The following is a 20,125-nucleotide window of genomic DNA, read 5'->3' on the forward strand; positions in this document are numbered from 1 at the left end:
TTCTGAGTATTTTCCTTTTCATGGAGGGTATCTTACGTTGACTTCTCCATGTTTTTCCTCATGCCATCTTTGTTTTCTCAGTGATTCATTTATTCACGTATACACGCATGCACAGGTATGAAACTCAGTCCATGTGGTACAGGTCAACTTTCACTGAATTAGATGAGAAGGTACCCAACTCTTTTTTTGCACATTCAAAAAAACTTAGAATAAAAGTTCCTAGAGGGTAGCAATTTTTATCTGTTTGGTATTTCTGTATCCCTGCCATCTATATCAGTGCCTGGCATAGAGTGGGTGCTCAGTATATACTTAGTGAATGAATAGATCCATGAATAAATGTACAAAAATAGAAGGCATAATAGCTAGTGATTTCTCCCACTCTTGGCAGTGTTCAAATGGAGCATCCCATCTGTTAGGGAGGCTGTGAGCAAGGTTTTTCTAATTTGAGTTATATGAACAAAAATGTAATCCCCCCTGAGGAGCACACACTTCACTGGAGAACAGTGACAGAAAACCAAATTACCAAAAAAAAAAAAAAAAAAAAAGTCCTAGATTTGGAAGCATGTGCCAAGACAGTGCAGAGGAAGGAAGGTCAAGTGCTGCCTGGGACCAGCAGGGTCACTTCATGGACCAGGCAACTTTGGATCTAGGAGTTGAAGAATGAACATGAATTAACTGGGTCAAAGCCACTGCACCTCAAATAGGTAAGAGAAAGCCATGCTAAAGAGCAGGTCAGCCTCAACAAGCAATGTCTGTTTAAAGAAAGGCGGGCAGGGTGTCTGAAGGGCAGGGCATTTGAGGGAGCTGAGAGAAGCTGCAGCAATCAGTGAGGAATTGTTTGTGAAAGGCCTTGTATGCCCAGTCAAGGAATTTGGTCGTTACCTTGGTGGTAATAAGGAAGTACTGCTGCTACTGCTAAGTCACTTCAGTCGTGTCCAACTCTGTGCGACCCCATAGACAGCAGCCCAGCAGGCTCCCCTGTCCCTGGGATTCTCCAGGCAAGAACACTGGAGTGGGTTGCCATTTCCTTCTCCAAAGGAAGTACTGAGAGTCTTTTAATCACAGGAGGGACAAGATCATTGTTTTTCCTTTGGATGGAGACCTAGACTGACAACAATGCAGAAACTAGATACGTGAATGAAGGTGGGGCAAGACTAGGGGCAGGAAGACCAGTTCAGAGACTCTCAAAGTATTTGAGTGAGATGTGATCAGAACCTGAACACAGGCAATGAGCGCAGGCCTGCTGAGGGGAGGCAGGGTTTAGAGCATTTTCAAAAGTAGAATCAATACGTGTGTGTGTGTGTGTGTGTGTGTGTGTGTGTGCGCGCGCGCGCGCGCGCTCAGTTGTGTCCAACTCATTGTGACCCAATGGACTGTAGCCCACCAGGCTACTCTGTCCATGGAATTTTCCAGGCAAAAATACCAGAGCAGGTTGTCATTTCCTACTCCAAGGGATCTTTCCAACCCAGAGATCAAACCTGTGTCTTTTGCGTCTCTTACATCGGCAGGCAGGTTCTTTACCACTGTGCCACTTGGAAGCCCAGACTCAGAACGGTTTGGACTATTGAGCCAACAAATGGCTACTACCTTGACAAGACTGAGGAGCATTCTGGTCCTTTGTTGGAGCTCTAGGGCCTTCTTCACTAGAGCCCATAATTCTCCTGGCTCCATCTGTCTCACAGTCACAGACGTCCCTAAAGCTATACAGCTATCTAAATCTGACCAATTTGTGTCGAATTTTCCAGCTCACATTTCTTCAGTCCTGGAGATCCTTACAGGAAAAACCCTGCAGGACCGCTGGGATGACGACGGTGCCTGATGTGGTTTGGTGCCAGTGTCTCTTCATCCCTCTTTCACTATCAGAATCTTCTGTTTTCAGTTGGTCCGCAGAATCTTGGATGTGTTCTCAAGTTTATTGGGTGCCAACTGTATGTCACACTCTTTTCCAGCTACTGGAGGCTTATCTTTTACCTGGACTAATGCAAAGCTGCCAATCTTGCCACATTTGTTACAGTCTGTGCTCCAGAAAAACAGCAACTACCATCTTTTTAAAATGTAAATCAGATACAGTTAAGTACCCTACATACAAATGAGTTCCTTTCCAAGAGTGCATTTGTAAGTCCAATTTGTTCCTAAGCCCAACAAAGTTAGCCTAGGTACCCAATGAACACAACTGGCTATATAGTACTATAGAGCAATAGGTTTATAATACTTTTCACACAAATAATTCATTAAAAAACAAGCAACACAAAAAGCAAACACTTTAAATCTTATAGTACAGTACCTTGAAAAGTACAGGGGTACAGTACAACAGCTGGCATACAGGGGCTGGCATCAAGTGAACAGACAAGAAGAATTTCTGACTGGAGGAGGGTGAAGAGCTGGGAGATGGTAGAGCTGAAGATCCTCAGCTATAGGAGATGGAGGGCAAGCTGCAATTTCACTCATGCCTAATGTTGATGGAATGCATGTTTGCATCTTTGAAAGCTCACAACTTGATCCTGCTTGCAGGATCTCAGTTCCCTGACCAGGGATCGAATTGTGCCCCCTGCAGTGGAAGTGCAGAGTCTTAACCACTGGACCATCGGGGAATCCCCACTCTTTTCTTTTCTTTAGAGCACCCACACTGGCTGGAATCATTGCTTTTCTATTTGTTCACTGGTTTATCATACAATATAAACTCCATGGGAGCAGACAACTTGATCTTTTTTCTCACCACGATATTCCCAGGCTGCTTGACTGCAGCCTGGCAGAGTGAGTGTCAGCATTTGTCGAAGAGATCAGTGCTCACTCTGCAGGACTAAGCGTTTTTGGAAAGATGCACCTGTGAGAGGAGATGTCAAGCTTCTGGGAAGCCCTGGGGTAGAGAGGTAAACGGTTAAAACCAATGATCTCAGAGAACTGGCAGTTCTGCTCATTTGAAAGCACCAACAGGACCACAAAGTATTTGGAAGGCTGTTGGGAGACTGTCTCTAAACGCATTTCATTCTGTCTACCTTAGTCCTCTCATGGGCACCTTACTTCTCCAGAGTGTGTGGCCTCGTAATAGCCAACACTCATAGTGCACTATTCCCTCAACAAATATCAAGTGATGGTCTGTACCAACAGTAGACAAAAGCCTTCTTGCTCCCATTCAGTCCTCACGAGGATGTTCACAATGATGAAGAAACAGAGGCTCAGTTAGCTGCCTAGAGTTTCTAAGCCAAGAAATATCGGAGTCAGAATATAACCTTGGTCCTCCAAGTTTCAGGGGGTCTCCCTCCACCAACCTGGAAAAGCATCATGTCAGCAAAGACCAAGAGACAACATTCCCTATTACTGAAAGGAAATCAGGGCTGGGCCAGGGGTGTGAGAAGCCCAGAGCAGCCTGAAGGGGTATCATTCCCACCCTTATGTGTTCCCAGAGAAAATGACTTGGGCTCTATCTTTCGGAATTATCCACAGAGAGAGGGCTGACATCCCTCTGCCCTACTGCCTACCCATGAAGGGAAAGCTGGTCATAAAAGCTGGTACTTTTATGTACCTTTTCCTCAGCTCATTCTCCAGGAGACTGATCTATTTTTTAATACCATTTAGTTCTCTTAATTTTTAAATGTTAAAATATGGGATTAAATCATATCAGTGCCCAAAGGAAGAGCAAATGGACTCGGGCAAGCACTCAGCGTTGTCTCTCTGATACATGGCTGGGAGAGTCTCCTGTACACTCAACTCCAGGGATGTTCTGGGCCCTTCTTTCACAAGAGGGCGCTAGGAGCAGACTCCTAGGACTTCAGCAGATCCAGCTGCTGTCTTGGCAGCTGTGATCTCTCTACCTGACCAGGGATAGAACCCACTACCCCCTGTGATGGAAAGGAGGAGTCTTAACCACTAGACCATCAGGGAAGTCCCATTCTTCCTCTACTTTAGAGCACACACACGGGCTGGTCATTAATGATTCCCCTTGAAGTTGACTCCCCCATTAGTTCCTCCTGAGGGTCTGGAAGGCACGGACTCAAGGTGATTCTTCCTGAATCCTAGAGGGGAGAGTATAGTGATATGATAGGAAGTAAGCAGAACCTTTGGAAAGCCACTGGGCAAAGGGATTCCAGGTAGACTCTCAACAGAGTCTGCTGCTGCTGCTAAGTCGCCTCAGTTGTGTCCGACTCTGTGCGACCCCACCGACAGCAGCCCACCAGGCTCCTCTGTCCCTGGGATTCTCCAGGCAAGAACACTGGAATGGGTTGCCATTTCCTTCTCCAATGCATGAAAGTGAAAAGTGAAAGTGAAGTCGCTCAGTCGTGTCCAACTCCTAGCGACCCCATGGACTGCCGCCCACCAGGCTCCTCCATCCATGGGATTTGCCAGGCAAGAGTACTGGAGTGGGTTGCCATTGCCTTCTCCACAACAGAGTCTACATGGATCCAAATACATCCTTCCTGGATGGAAAAGGAAAAGCAGAAGCACAGGACTTGAGACTGAACTGTCTGGAGCATTTGGGGGCCAATTCTGAGAATGCCCTGGAGGGTTGCAGTGGGAAGGGACTCCACACAGGAGGGCCAAGCTCAGGCCACCAGACCCTCAACCAGCTCAGGATGCCTTGTAGCCCAGACAGCCAGATAGTTGGGTTGGCTGCTCATCTCACCTCTAGAGACCCAATGTAATAACAGACACACTGGGGGCTTCAAATTGCAGCTGGAAAGCTCTAAAACAAAAGATGAGATCAGCATGAATAACATTCTTAGTAGGAGGTGATCTATAAGCTGTGGAACCAGACCCACAGAACACAGAATTGTCAGGGAAGTAGATTAAAAGTTAACACATCCAACATAGCCTTTTTTAAAGGTAAGGAATGTGAGGCCCATAAAGCAGCAATGGGTTTTGCCTGTAGTTGTCAGAAGAAATAACAACTAAAATATACTGTTCTTGCCACTTGTTCAATGTATCTTCTGTGATACCACATTGCCCGTTCCTGGGTTGATATTTTTATTCCTTCACTGGCTCCTTTTATGATAAATAGGACAGATTCTCTTTCTTGCTTTTAGTCCACCTGCCTCAAGAGTGAGGTAGGTTATTCATTTTTCATTGACCAGCCACTGTGTCTCAGGTACCATACAACAAGAAGTGGGAGAGAGAGAAAGGACTTGGTCCAGGAAGAAGGTGAGTCTCAAGATGAAAAATATATATATTTTTTAATAATAAAAAATCTGCATTTAAATAAATATAAGGGACTTGTGAAAAACAGATGCTGCATCATCAAAATTCAGAATAAGAGACTGCTTCTTCACAGTCTTCCCATCAGAAAGAGGCATTTGAACTGAAGAACAGTAGGATTCTTAGTGAAGGGCAAACCATGAACAAAGGTGCAGAAGAAGAAAGGACAAGAGTACTTAGGTGCCCACATGGGAACTGTAAGAAGTGAGACTAGAAGTGGAGTGGTGAAGCAGGCCAAGGAGGACCTTGAATATCAGGAGTCGGACTGCAGCAAAAAGTGAGAGGCCCTTCAAGGCTTTTGTGTGGGAAAATGACAAGCCTAGATTAGGGTTTTAGGAGGGCAATCTTATAATAGCCACTAAAGTGAATTGAAGGACTGGAAGAATGAAGTTGGGAAGATGTTAGAAAGTTACTGTTTATAGTATCATCATCATAATATAGCTTAGAAAGTTATTTTTTTTACAGGTACGGTAAGGACTGAGTGGGAAAACTCAATGTTGGGCACTTTGAATACAGTAGCTTTACTCTGTTGCAAACATACAAATGTTGGCTGCTATAATAATAATTTCTATTATAATTATCATTATTATTATGTTAGAGGTTGTCAAATCCATACTGAGGTCATGGTAGTAGGGATAGGGAAGAGAGGAATGGACTGAACAGATGTAAGGGACACAATAGTGCCCCTTTATCTGTGTGGGATAAATTCTAAGGCCCCCAAGTGGATGTCTGATATTGCAAATAGTACTTAACTCTATGTATACTATGTTTTTCCCTGTATATACACATTTACAGTTAAATTTCCAAATTAGGCCCAGAAAGATTGAAGGAGGAAGGAGAAGGGGATGACACAGGATGAGATGGTTGGATGGCATCACCAACTCAATGGACATGAGTTTGAGTAAACTCTGGGAGTTGGTGATGGACAGCAAGGCCTGGCGTGCTGCAGTCCAGGGGGTCGAAAAGAGTTGGATGTGACTGAGCAACTGAACTAAACTGAACTGAAATAGATTAGCAATAATAACTAATAATAAAATAGAACAATTATAACAATATACTGTAATAAAAGTTGTGTGAGTGTATTCTCTTTCATTCTCTCACTCAGAATATCTTATGGTGGTTGGTGATGGTTTAGTCGCTAAGTCATGTTGGACTCTTGCGATCCCATGGACTATATAGCCTGCCAGGCGCCTCTGTCTATTGAATTTCCCAAGCAAGAATACTGGAGTGGTTTGCCATTTCCTTCTCCAGGGGATCTTCCCAATCCAGGGATCGAACCTGGGTCTCCTGCACTGCAGGCAGATTCTTTACCGACTGAGCTACCAGGGAAGCCCCCAGAATATCTTACAGTACAAATTTAATGCCTTTTCCATCTTAATGGAGCACTTTATCACACACAGTGGCTGTAACTTTTGCAGCCTGAGGTGTGACAGCAAACCTGTGGGAGAAAACTGGGAGGGAGGAGAGGATCTTGGAGATGAAGTGAAAGAGGGCCCACCTAGAGAGCTAGTGGAACCTGGAGAGGTTCTGTGCGATAGAAGTCAAGAGGGGGAAGTTTCACAGAGCTAATGATCAATTTTTTCTGATGGGGGTTGGGGGAAATCAGGAATAAGTTATTATATTTGGGGGAATGAGAAGTCCTTGGTGAGTGAGAGTTGGGCAGAAGGCCGGAAAAAATGAGAAAGCAAGGGACTAAGTGAATGAATGAGTGATGGGGAAATAGAAACAGATGTCTACTCTAAAATTTCAAGAGTGTGTGGAAAGCAAGATGGGAAGAGAAAATGACAGGGGAGGAAGTGAACAAAGGGATATTCTTGCCAGGATGTTGAGCATGCTTACAATTAGATAGAGGGGATTCAGTGCTCAAAAGGAAAGAGCTCAGGGCAGACTGATGAAGGCAGGGCAGGAGGGCCACTGGGCAGGAAGGGAAGGGAGAACTTTTAAATTGTGAGACCAGTGACAAGTAAGGATGGAGAACAAAGTTGGGAGATCAGGGTACAAAGGAAGAGTGTGCAAGCTCACACTATTTGGTTCATTCTCTAGGATGAACAAAGTGGTGTGTAACCTGGACATCTTCTCCTCTCAAGTGATTTGGAAACTGCCATGTGGAAGCCTGGGCAGGAATACAGTTTCCAGACCCACTTCCGGATGCAGTCCCAACATGACCCAGCATTCCTGTACACAATCAGGAAAGAACTATTTGTCATTCAGACATCAAGGCAGTAAATGCTACCTGACCCATTCCAAGAGCTGTTTTCTTAGTAGACATGACCCTGTATACCACATCTAAATACACTTGATTCAGGAATTAACCTCTATTTACTCTTCATATTATAAAAATGTACATATACATGTGATTCTTCCTATCTAGATGTCTTGTTCAATAGTCTCTATGGATCACAATCCTTCTTACCCCTCACCTTCCTGCTCAAGACCTTTCCCAGGACCCAGAGATCTCCGATCTTTAGGGGTCCACCTTGCTGGGCAGCTTAGCTGACTGGGAAGAGTGTCTTAGACATGCTGGAGCCATTTTTCCTTTCTCTTGAAGTGGTCTACCCAGTGTTGGGTTTAGAGTGCCCATCCAAAAAACAAAGAGACAACTGAACACAAACCAATCTCATTAAAGAAAATAGGGAAATTCCTTCCTAGAAGGACAGCTCTGGTTTGTATGCTAAAACAGAAAGAGGAACCCCCTAACCCTCCCTCATAGGCCAGCAGGATGACAACGCACAAGGGTTCTGCAATAGTCTCCTGCTTCCTTTCGCTACATTCTGGTTTTGATGCACTATCTAAAATGCAAATCTGACCATGCACTTCAGTACTGAAAACCTTCCTAAGTCCCCACTGGAAACTCAGTGGAAAACCTTAGCATGAAGTCCAAGTCCTTCAAGATCTGGCCCCTAGAACTTCTCTAAACTCATCTCTCTGAACTTTACCCTCAGTCTTTAGTCATTTGAAAGAGCTCTTGTCCACTTTAGGCCTTTGCATACTGATCCCTTCAGGGCTTCCCTGACCACTCAGCAATAAAGAATCTGCCTGCAATGCAGGAGACTGATGCAGGTTTGATCTCTGGGTGGGGAAGATCCCCTGGTGTAGGAAATGGCAACCCACTCCAGTATTCTGTCCTGGGAAATCCCATGGACAGAGGCTGGTGGGCTACAGTCCACGGGGTTTCAAAGAGTTGGACATGATTGAGCACAGCAATATCACAGTAATCCAAGTCTATGCCCCAACCAGTAACGCTGAAGAAGATGAAGTTGAACGGTTCTATGAAGACCTACAAGACCTTCTAGAACTAACACCCAAAAAAGATGTCCTTTTCATTACAGGGGACTGGAATGCAAAAGTAGGAAGTCAAGAAACACCTGGAGTAACAGGCAAATTTGGCCTTGGAATACGGAATGAAGCAGGACAAAGACTAAGAGAGTTTTGCCAAGAAAATGCACTGGTCATAACAAACACCCTCTTCCAACAACACAAGAGAAGACTCTACACATGGACATCACCAGATGGTCAACACTGAAATCAGATTGATTATATTCTTTGCAGCCAAAGATCTAGAAGCTCTATACAGTCAACAAAAACAAGACCAGGAGCTGACTGTGGCTCAGATCATGAACTCCGTATTACCAAATTCAGACTTAATTGAAGAAAGTAGGGAAAACCACTAGACCATTCAGGTATGACCTAAATCAAATCCCTTATGATTATACAGTGGAAGTCAGAAATAGATTTAAGGGCCTAGATATGATAGATAGAGTGCCTGATGAATTATGGAATGAGGTTTGTGACATTGTACAGGAGACAGGGATCAAGACCATCCCCATGGAAAAGAAATGCAAAAAAGCAAAGGAAAAAAGGAAAGATATAAGCATCTGAATGCAGAGTTCCAAAGAATAGCAAGAAGAGATAAGAAAGCCTTCCTCAGCCATCAAGGCAAAGAAATAGAGAAAAACACAGAATGGGAAAGACTAGAGATCTCTTCAAGAAAATTAGAGATACCAAGGGAACATTTCATGCAAAGATGGGCTCGATAAAGGACAGAAATGGTATGGACCTAACAGAAGCAGAAGATATTAAGAAGAAATGGCAAGAATACACAGAAGAACTGTACAAAAAAGATCTTCACAACCCAGATAATCACGATGGTGTGATCACTGACCTAAAGCCAGACATCCTGGAATGTGAAGTCAAGTGGGCCTTAGAAAACAACACTACGAACAAAGCTAGTGGAGGTAATGGAATTCCAGTTGAGCTATTTCAAATCCTGAAAGATGATGCTGTGAAAGTGCTGCACTCAATATGCCAGCAAATTTGGAAAACTCAGCAATGGCCACAGGACTGGAAAAGGTCAGTTTTCATTCCAATCCCAAAGAAAGGCAATGCCAAAGAATGCTCAAACTACCACACAATTGCACTCATCTCACACGCTAGTAAGGTAATGCTGAAAATTCTCCAAGCCAGGCTTCAGCAATACGTGAACTATGAACTTCCAGATGTTCAAGCTGGTTTTAGAAAAGGCAGAGGAACCAGAGATCAAATTGCCAACATCCGCTGGATCATGGAAAAAGCAAGAGAGTTCCAGAAAAACATCTATTTCTGCTTTATTGACTATGCCAAAGCCTTTGACTGTATGGATCACAATAAACTGTGGAAAATTCTTCAAGAGATGGGAATACCAGACCACCTGCCTCTTGAGAAACCTATAGGCAGGTCAGGAAGCAACAGTTAGAACTGGACATGGAACAACAGACTGGTTCCAAATAGGAAAAGGAGTACTTCAAGGCTGTATATTGTCACCCTGTTTATTTAACTTATATGCAGAGTACATCATGAGAAACGCCGGGTTGGAAGAAGCACAAGCTGGAATCAAGATTGCCAGGAGAAATATCAATAACCTCAGATATGCAGATGACACCACCGTTATGGCAGAAAGTGAAGAGGAACTAAAGAGCCTCTTGATGAGAGTGAACGTGGAGAGTGAAAAAGTTGGATTGTTGAATATTTATTGAATAAATAACTGATTGGTTGAATCAATGAAGGCTCTCTTTTTTGGAGTCAAATGTATTTCTGAAACTCATCAAACGTTTGAACTTCCAAGCAAAGCAACCAGGCTTGAGTGCAAAGGAGTGATTTTCTCTTTTGAGCCAATCTTGGTAGCTTGAAGAGAAGCTGTGTGACACATTCCTCCAAATCCAGATTGTCAGCAGTGAGTGACTGGACCAGGTAGGCTGAGGAATAATGCCCACAATGACTGCTGCTGCTGCTAAGTCGCTTCAGTCGTGTCCGACTGTGTGTGACCCCAGAGATGGCAGCCCACCAGGCTCCTCCATCCCTGGGATTCTCCAGGCAAGAACACTGGAGTGAGTTGCCATTTCCTTCTCCAATGTATGAAAGTGAAAAATGAAAGTGAAGTCACTCAGTCGTGTCCAACTCCTAGCAACCCCATGGACTACAGCCCACCAGGCTCCTCCGTCCATGGGATTTTCCAGGCAAGAGTACTGGAGTGGGGTGCCATTGCCTTCTCTGCCACAATGACTACCCATGGACAATACCAGTAACTACACCAGGGACTGTACAAGGGGCCGCCTTGCACAGGGACAGGGCAGGGCTAGATCAGGGGGACACTTCCTTGGCTTCAGGGTCCCAACCCAGGGAGAAGTCCACCGGAAGGGCGTGTTTTTTACAGGGTCAGTTTGCTGGCCCTATTCTTCCTTCTCTGACCAGGAGGCTCTGCAGGGCCATGCGTGTGCATGCTCAGTCACTTCAGCCGTGTCCGACTCTTTGTGACCCCATAGACTGTAGCCCGCCAGGCTCCTCTGCCCATGGGATTCTCCAGGCAAGAATACTGGAGGGGGTTGCCATGCCCTTCTCTAGGGGATCTAGGGTTGGATCTTCCCAACCCAGGGATCAAACCTGCATCTTCTCTCCTTTCCTGCATTGGCAGATGGGTTCTTCACCACTAGCGCCACCTGGGAAGGACTTGGAGCCCTTCTGCAAGAGATGCCAAAGTAGAGATCAGAGAAGAGGTAACTTACTCCTCCTAGTTCCATTCATTCACTCAGCACTGATGGAGTAGTTTCTCTATGCCAGGCACACTGCCAGGTCCTGGGGATACAAGGTGAATAAACACCAGCTCTCTTTCCTCCCTTCATGCAGCTTGCTGTCCAGAGGCGTGACTGGCCTTACTCAATCACATAAATAAATTGAACGTGAATCTTTAAATTACTTCAAAATAATAGGTTCAAGTTAGGAGTGTAAAATAAAGGAATCTGGCTTAGGGAAGGTAGGGAAAGCTTCCTTGAGAAAGTCACCAATGAACTAAGGACAGAAAGATAAATAGGAGTACATTAGACAAGGACGAAGTGTTGGAAGAGCAAGAAAGCATTCCCAGGTAGAGGAAACCACCTAAACAGCCTTCCCATCTTCATGAAGTCTGAGAATCACTTCAACCAAATTTAGGTCCCACCTGCTTCTTCTCAACCCCATATCTATATTTTATTTAAAGGAACAGGTAACCGTGGAGTGGACTTGCATGTGCAAACTGCAAAGGGGAATTGCAGATAGTGGTGAGGGGTTGGGAGACCACAGCTACCCCAGCTCTGATCCTCAACCCTGCTCGCGTGGAGAGGTGCAAGGCAGGAAGGCGCGGGTTCCTCTCAAACTCGGACCCCGCAAGGCCCGCAGGAAGAAAGGCCGGCGGGAGGGAGGGCCTGAGCGGATCTTGGATCTCCCTCCGTCAGGGAGAAGCAGGGTGCAGCAGCTATATTTGAAAATCGAGGTAAACAAGAGCTCAGCTCAAGTGGACGGGGCACAACAGCTGCGGAAGATTAATCACACACGGCTGCGAGTCACCAGGTCGCCACGAGGCCCCCACCAGCAGGCCGGATGTGCTCCTATCACGTACCCACAGCTCCCTCCGCCTGGGGTGTTTCTCGGCCACTCAAGAGCGCGCAGCCCTGCTCCCAGCTGCGGCCTGCCCTTCTGACAAACTACCCCGAGTTTCAATCTTTCTGCCCAGGAGCCCGAACAACCAAACGTTCGGGGTTTGTTTTTTAGTCACCAGGGGACAGAGCCAAAGACAGACAGATAAAGAGCGCGCCAGAGAGAGAGAAAGAGACAGACAGACAGACAGACAGAAGGACAAGGAGAGACAGAGAGGGAGAGAGAGACAGGCGGCAGGCAGGCGGGCAGGGAGCGGGTAAATTTATGGCACTGCATTAAAGGCGTTTGTTCTATTTAACCCCCACCCTCTCCCTCCACAGTTAAAAATAAAACACAGTGAATAAAGAGGCGGGGGAAAATCGCTTTTTTCCCCTCCCGAAACATATCGCTTTCTTCGTCTCCCCAGTGGCTCAGGTCCTCGGAGCAGGTCAGCCAGGGTCTTGCAGGAGCAGGCCAGCCTCTGAATGAAGGCCTGTGGCTGTGTGCGTGTGTGCATGTGTGTGTGGTGGTGGCGGTGAGGGGTGTGTGGGCGAGCGGGGGTGGGGATGGGGCGGGGAGGAGGCGGGTTGGGGAGTGGGGAGAGTTACACACTTCACGTCTCTCCACCTGGCCCCGGCCCGCCCAGACCACCGCGGACTGGAGAACATCGGTCGGGAGAAACCCTCCTTCTCCCCGCCCCCTTGGCCGCCGCGGGCTGGTGCGCCGGGGCTGCAGTTCCCGACCCGCGGCGGTGGAGTCCCGAGGTTGGGGTGCGCGCGGGCGTGCGTACAGGCGGGCGCGCGCCGAGTGGGTAACGCGCTCCCCTCGCAGCCCCCAAACCCCACGGGCGCTCGCCACCCCGGGAGCACAACACTCGTTGGCACAGCCCAGGCACACACATGCATACACGCATCCAGCACGGAACACGGCGCTCAGCCTCCCTAATGAGCACCCGTCCGTAACCCGACAAACCCGCGACCAGCCCAGGCATCTCTGCACCGCGCCCCCCCCCCAACCCACCCACCTACCACCGCACCTCCCAGGAGGCACTCAGTCCTCCAGTACGTCCCCCACCCCACCTCCCAGCACCGCCTGCATCCCAGTACACTTTCCGCGGCACCCTCCCCCGCCACCTCTTCTGACACTAGACCCGCAGGAAAGCAGTTCACGTGAATGATCTCGAGAAAGAACTTAATTAACACCGTTATTCACAAGCCGGAAACCTCACGGGGACATCCCCAAACCCACCCCCTCCATCACCACCAACCCCCGCCGCCCCCGCCCGACCTCTGCCTCCCCGGCCTCTGCCGCCGGTTGAGGGGGAAGGGCAGGAGGCTCAGCCCTTCACTCACCGTTTCTTCTCGGTCTCTCGGGCGGGGTGGGCAAGTGAGGGGGGGTGGGTGAGAAAGGTGCGCGATGCCCCCGCCGCCGGGCTCCTTACCGGCCGCAGCGGCTCATCGCCCCAGCGGGCTGCCCGCCGGCCGCAGCCGCCTCCGGGGCATGTCAGTTCGCCGCCGCCGCCCGCCCGCCGGGCTCGTGGGCTACCAGCTTTCAGGGAGCCTTGGGGCAGCGCATCCGGAGGGCGAGGGCTAGGGCCGGAGCAGGGGGCCTGGGGAGGGGTCCCTCGGCACCGGTTTAAGGAGCAGGGAGCACGCCTCCGTAGACCCCTGGGAAACCCCGACTCGGGCGCCGGCTCGGACTAAAGCCCTGGAGAGGCCCGGAGTCCCGGCCGCCCGCAGCAAGGGGATCCCTGCCGGGAGGGGGCAGGAAGGCGAGCGGCCCGGCGTGCCCTGGCGGCTCCGAGGACCCCGGACTTGCAGTCTGCGTCGCCGGGGCTTTCCCGGGGCTGGGAGCGCGCCGGCTCTCCCCCTAGCACGCCGTCACCGCGGGACTCGTCTCGGCCTCGCCGCGGGCGGAGGGGACGCGCGGAGGGTCTGGTTTCTGGGCGAGCCGAGAGCTTTGCCCATTAAGCTGCAGGAGGAAGCCAAATCAAAAAGCCAATCTCCAAGCCTCCAAAACCCAACGTCACCCTATCACGGCATGACTAGCAGCGCATATTTATCCTCGCGCGCCGATGGAGGTGATTTTCAGAGAGCTTTCCGACCAGCAGCGGGGAGCCGAGTCCGCCTCTCGCATCCCGAGAGCCCCCAGGACCGAATGCAGACGGAACCCGTAGCCCGAGGCCACCCACCCAATCTTTGCAGCCTGGCGCCGGGCGCCTCCTGGCCAGCGGCAGTTCCAAGACGGCGGCGCGTCCTGACCTGGATTCCGCGGAGTCCAGAGCTCCGGGCAGCGGCGGGGAGGGAGGGCAGGCGGGCGCGCAGCACCGGCTTTCCCCTTGTCCTCAGGAGACGCCGCCTGCAATCCCGAAATTAAGTCTCCACCAAACACATCTGTGGTTTTTAAATATAGCAGGGGACGATTAACCAGGCAGGGTCCACCCAGGCCTAGGGGAGGAGTTGAGGGGGGATGGAGGTTAGCAGTGGAGGGAAAAGAAAACTCCCTTTCTCCCCTCTTTTTTTTCCCCCCTTCTGTTCTTGGTGTAGAACTCAGTCTGTCATTTTCTCAACCCAAATCAAACAACAGCTTGTGACAGACGCTTGGGTGAGCGCTGGTATGTTGGCTTTGGGGTTTTCAAGGCTAAAAATACGAGGGGGCTGTATCCCAAATTGCTGCTTCTTCTGGGCCTGGAGTCTGGAAGAGAGATGATCCTTTGATGCAGCAACAGAACTAGGGTTTGGGGCTTGGCTTACACGAAGTGTACACACGTAGCCTGAAATCAGATGCCTGTAATTTCTGCTATATTTGTCAGGCTTGGTCCTGGAGGCCTGAGGGGTGGGCAAGCCTCTCCTAAGAATGGGGTTTCACATCCCTGTCTATGGATGGCATTAGGCAGATCTAAAATGAGACTGGTGGGGGCTTCTGTAGAGACATCAAGGGCAGATTCTGGGAGAGAACATACGGGCACCAAGTTGCTCTCAGGCCTTTGCTGCCTGAAGCCGAAAATGATGGGCCAAAAAAGTGAGAATAGTACTCTGCAAGTGTCAGCCCCTCCTCAGGGCCAAGCACCCTGCTAATGAATTTGATTGCCTAATTTCATGTCATCCTCACAAAACTCTGTGAGACAGGTATAGTTATGAACTCCATTTTTCTCTTGAGGAAATTGAGCCTTAGAGAGGTTAAAAAACCATCCCAAGGCCACATGCAGCAGAACCAAGGACTAGAAAAAGGTGAAATCAACTGGATTTTCACTGATAACTGCAACAGTATGTGCAACTTCCCAGATTCCTGGCTCCCCTAAGAACTGCTCTGGAACAAGGTTTGGTCCAAAGAGATTAAGTAGGCATAGGAGTTAGAGAGCCCCTGAGCTTGGGATGGTGTGTGAGTTCTTTCCTGGTCCCTTGAACAATGCTATTTCAGCAAATCACACAGTGGTTTCAGTCCTGAGTCTGAGTCCCGGATATCCTCAGTCCTAATTGAGCCCTGTCGGAGAAGGCAATGGCACCCCACTCCAGTACTCTTGCCTGGTAATTCCCATGGATGGAGGAGCATGATGGGCTGCAGTCTATGGGGTCACGAAGAGTCTGACAGGACTGAGCGACTTCACTTTCACTTTTCACTTTCATACATTGGAGAAGGAAATGGCAACCCACTCCAGTGGTCTTGCCTGGAGAATCCCAGGGATGGGGGAGCATGGTGGGCTGCCGTCTATGGGGTCGCATAGAGTCGGACACGACTGAAGTGACTTAGCAGCAGCAGCAGCAGCAACTGAGCCCTGTGGTCTCACATTCCTCAACATTCACGGACCTTGAATCTACTTCAGGGCTGAGTCACTGACTCTGCCAAAGTTCAATAACTTCTAACGTGAGATTTCAGGTTATGACAATTGGTGGGATTTACCTTGTGTCTGTTTTCATGGAGACCCATGATGCAGGTTGGTCCATAGTCAAGACCAAGAGACTGCTGGTGGGCCCATAAATTAGCATAGATTTTAGGGAAGGCAGTTTTGGAAGATACATCAAATTACTTAAAAAATGTGAGCCGCTTTTGCCTCTACTAGTAATTTTACTAGTAAAAATTCATTCTGTGGCAATAATGGAGGATTTGTGCTCAAATGTTTAGTTACAAGGACATTCACGGTAGTGTTTATAAGAGGAAAAAACTGGAAGCATCTTAATTTTCCATCAGAGAGAACTGGAGAGGGTAGCCTTTCCCTTTCCCAGGGGATCTTCCCAACTCAGGGATTGAACCCAGGTCTCCCACATTGTGGGCAGATTCTTTACCAGCTGAGCCACAGGAAAGCCCAAGAATACTAGAGTGAGTAGCCTATCCCTTCGCCTGTGGATCTTCCCAACCCAGGAATCGAACCGGGGTCTCCTGCATTGCAGGTAGATTCTTTACCAGCTGAGCTATTGGGGAAGCCCTTATGAGGTATAATTACGTACAATAAAAGTCACCTGTATTAAGTGTACAGGTTGATGACTTTTGACAAAAGTACATACAAATGTAACAACCACTCAAATCAAGGTACAGGACATTTTCATCTCTCACAAGTTCTTGGTCCCCTCTGCAGTTATCCCTCGCCTTCCCTCAAGCAACCGTTATGTTTTCTGTCACTCTAGATTCATTTTTTTGCTTGTTTTAGATTTTTTTTCTTCTTGCCTCTATATCTTTTGATGTTTCTTCAGTGAATATTAGTTGTTGTTGTTAAGTCACTAAGTCGTGTCCAACTCTTTTGCAACCCCAAGAACAGGCTTCCCTGTCCTTCACTATCTCCCAGAGTCGCTCAAATTCATGTCCATTGAATTGGTGATGTTTTCTAACCATCTCATCCTCTGCCACCCTCTTCTCCTTTTGCCTACCATCTTTCCCAGCATCAGGGTCTTTTCCAACGAGTCTGATCTTTCCACCAGATAGCCAAGGATTGGAGCTTCAGCTTCAGCATCAGTCCTTTCAATGAGTATTCAGGGTTGATTTCCCTTTGGATTAACTGATTTGATCTCCTCGCAGTCCAAAGGACTCTCAAGAGTCTTCTCCAGGATCACAATTTGAAAGAATCAATTCTTTGGCCCTCAGCCTTCTTTATGATACAACTCTCACATCTGTACAAAACAAAAGCTTTCTATACAACCTTCATAAGCAAAGTGATGTCCCTGCTTTTTAATATGCTGTCTAGGTTTGTCATAACTTTCCTTCCAAAGAGCAAGTGTCTTCTAATTTCATGGCTGCAGTCACTATACGCAGTGATTTGGGAGCCCAAGGAAAAATAAAATCTGTCACTGCTTCTGTTTTTACCCCTTCTATTTGCCATGAAGTGATCTTAGATGCCATGATCTTAGTTTTTGGAATGTTCAGTTTCAGGCTAGTTTTTTCACTCTCCTTCTCCCTTATCAAGAGGTGCTTAAGTCCCTCTTCACTTCTGTCATGATGGTTATCATCTGCATATCTTGAGTTTTTTGATATTTATCCTGCCTGTTTTGATGCCACCTTGTAACTCCTCCAGCTCAACATTTCACATGATGTACTCTGCATATAAGTTAAATAAATAGAGTGACAATATGCAGCTTTGTTATACTCCTTTCCCAATTTTGAACCCATCAGTTGTTCCATGTAAGGTTCTAACTGTTGCTTCTTGACCCACATAGTAGGCAGGTAAGATGGTCTGGTATTCCCATCTCTTTAAGAATTTTCCAAAGTTTGTCGTGATCCACACAGTCAAAGGCTTTTGCATAGTCGATGAAGCAGAGTAGATGTTTTTCTGGAACTCCCTTCCTTTCTCTATTATCCAACAAATGTTGGCAATTCGATCTCTGGTTCTTTGGCCTTTTCTAAATCCAGTTGAACATCCCGAAGTTTTCAATTCAAGTACTGGTAAAGCCTAGCTTGAAGGATTTTGAGCATAACCTTACTAGCATGGGAAGTGAGCACGATTGTCTGGTAGTTTGAACATTCTTTAGTGTTCCCCTTCTTTGGAATTGGGTTGAAAAGTGACTGTTTCCAGTCCTATGGCCACTGCTGGGTTTTCCAAATTTGCTGACATATTGAGAACAGCACTTTAACACCATCATCTTTTTTTAATTAATTAATTTTAATTGGAGGCTAATTACTTTACAATATTATAGTGGTTTTTGCCATACATTCACATGAATCAGCCATGGGTGTACATGTGTTCCCCATCCTGAACCCCCCTCCCACTTCCCTCCCCATCCCATCCCTCAGGGTCATCCCAGTGCACCAGCCCTGAGCACCCTGTCTCATGCATCTAACCTGAACTGGAGATCTGTTTTACATATGATAATATACATGTTTCAATGCTATTCTCTCAAATCATCCCACCCTTGTATTCTCCCATAGAGTCCAAAAGACTGTTCTTTACATCTGTGTCTCTTTTGCTGTCCTGCGTATAGGGTCATTATTACCATCGTTCTAAATTCCATATATATGCGTTAGTATACTGTATTGGTGTTTTTCTTTCTGACTTACTTCACTCTGTATAATAGGATCCAGTTTCATCTACCTCATTAGAATTGATTCAAATGCAGTTTTTAATGACTAATATTCCATTGTAACACCATCATCTTTTAGTATTTCAAATAGCTCAGCTGGAATTCCATCACCTCCACTAGCTTTATTGGTAGTAAAGTATCCTAAGGCCCACTTGACTTCACATTCCAGGATGTCTGGCTCTAGGTGAGTGACCATACCATTGTGGTTTTCCGGGTCATCAAGACCTTTTTTGTACAGTTCCTCTATGTATTCTTGCCACTTCTTAATTTCTTCTGCCTTTGTTAAGTCTTTACCATTTCTGTCCTGTATTATGCCCATCCTTGCATGAAATATTTCTTTGATATCTCCAATTTTATTGAAGAGGTCTCATCTTTCCCATTCTATTGTTCTCTTCTATTTCTTTGCATTGTTCATTGAAGAAGGCCTTCTTATCTCTCCTTGGTATTCTCTGTAATTGTGCATTCAGTTGGGATGATGGAAGATACTTGTACATATAAATCTCTCTATTTTTTCTTTGCTCCCTAATAAGAATAATATCATTATTTGAAAGCATATAGTTCTTTATCCGGAGAAGGCAATGGCACCCCACTCCAGTGTTCTTGCCTGGAGAATCCCAGGGATGGGAGAGCCTGGTGGGCTGCTGTCTATGGGGTCACACAGAGTCGGACACGACTGAAGCAACTTAGCAGCAGCAGCAGTTCTTTATCAGATTACCAGGGTACATTTGGATTTGCCTATAATCTCTATTTATAATAGTTCTATTAAAATAAGAAAAAAACATGTATTATTTCTCCTGTTATTCAATACAGTTTTTTTTTTTTTCAATACAGTTTTATAAGTTTTAGGCAATACAATAAGATAAAAAAATTACCAAAATACCGCTAAATAGTAAAATATTCAATTTCAGGTTAGAAGATTGTTTTCCAGGAAAGATTAAGAAATTCAACTTTATGACTCAGTTTCCTCATCTATGGGCTTCCCTGGTGGCTCAGATGGTAAAGAATCTGCCTGCAATGCAGGAGACCCAGGTTCTATCCTTGGGTCGGGAAGATCCCCTGGAGAAGGGAATGGCAACCCACTCGGGTCTTCTTGCTTGAAGAATTCCATGGACAGAGGAGCCTGGCAGGCTATAGTCCATGGGGTCACAAAGAGTTGGACACCACTGAGACTAACAGCTTCACTTCCTCATCTATAGAACTGATATAATAGTATCTACCTTATAGGCATATTATGAGGATTAAATGAGTTAATGCACTAAAAGGCTTGAAACAATGTCTAGCTGTTAGTTGTTAGGTCTCCAAAAATGTTAGTTTTTGTTATTAAAATGATCGAAAAATGTGGCTGGATACAAAATTAAAATACAAAAGTTAACAGTTTTAATAAACAGAAATTCAAATTTCTAGGGGGAGGAAATCCCATTTTTAATAAAACTTCAAACTATAAATACCTAGAAATAAAGTTTACAAGAAAGGCAAAAGACCCAAATAAGTAAAACTATAAAAAT

General features: G+C 46.7%; 1 protein-coding gene across 9 annotated transcripts in view; it reads right to left on the reverse strand.

Annotated features, from left to right (window-relative positions):
- The window catches only part of SLC8A3 (solute carrier family 8 member A3), a 170,482-nt gene extending 156,007 nt beyond the window's left edge, over window positions 1-14,475 (reverse strand). For 6 of the 9 annotated variants that reach the window (XM_055538476.1, XM_055538472.1, XM_055538473.1 and 3 more), the window contains exon 1: window positions 13,467-14,295. The gene's annotated coding sequence lies outside the window, so the exon portion shown is untranslated. The other 3 variants (XM_055538466.1, XM_055538467.1, XM_055538469.1) reach the window with 3 other exon arrangements.
- Window positions 14,476-20,125: the final 5,650 nt, after the last annotated feature.

The sequence above is a fragment of the Bubalus kerabau genome, chromosome 10 (assembly GCF_029407905.1).
Source record: "Bubalus kerabau isolate K-KA32 ecotype Philippines breed swamp buffalo chromosome 10, PCC_UOA_SB_1v2, whole genome shotgun sequence".
Classification (NCBI taxonomy): Eukaryota; Metazoa; Chordata; class Mammalia; order Artiodactyla; family Bovidae; genus Bubalus; species Bubalus kerabau.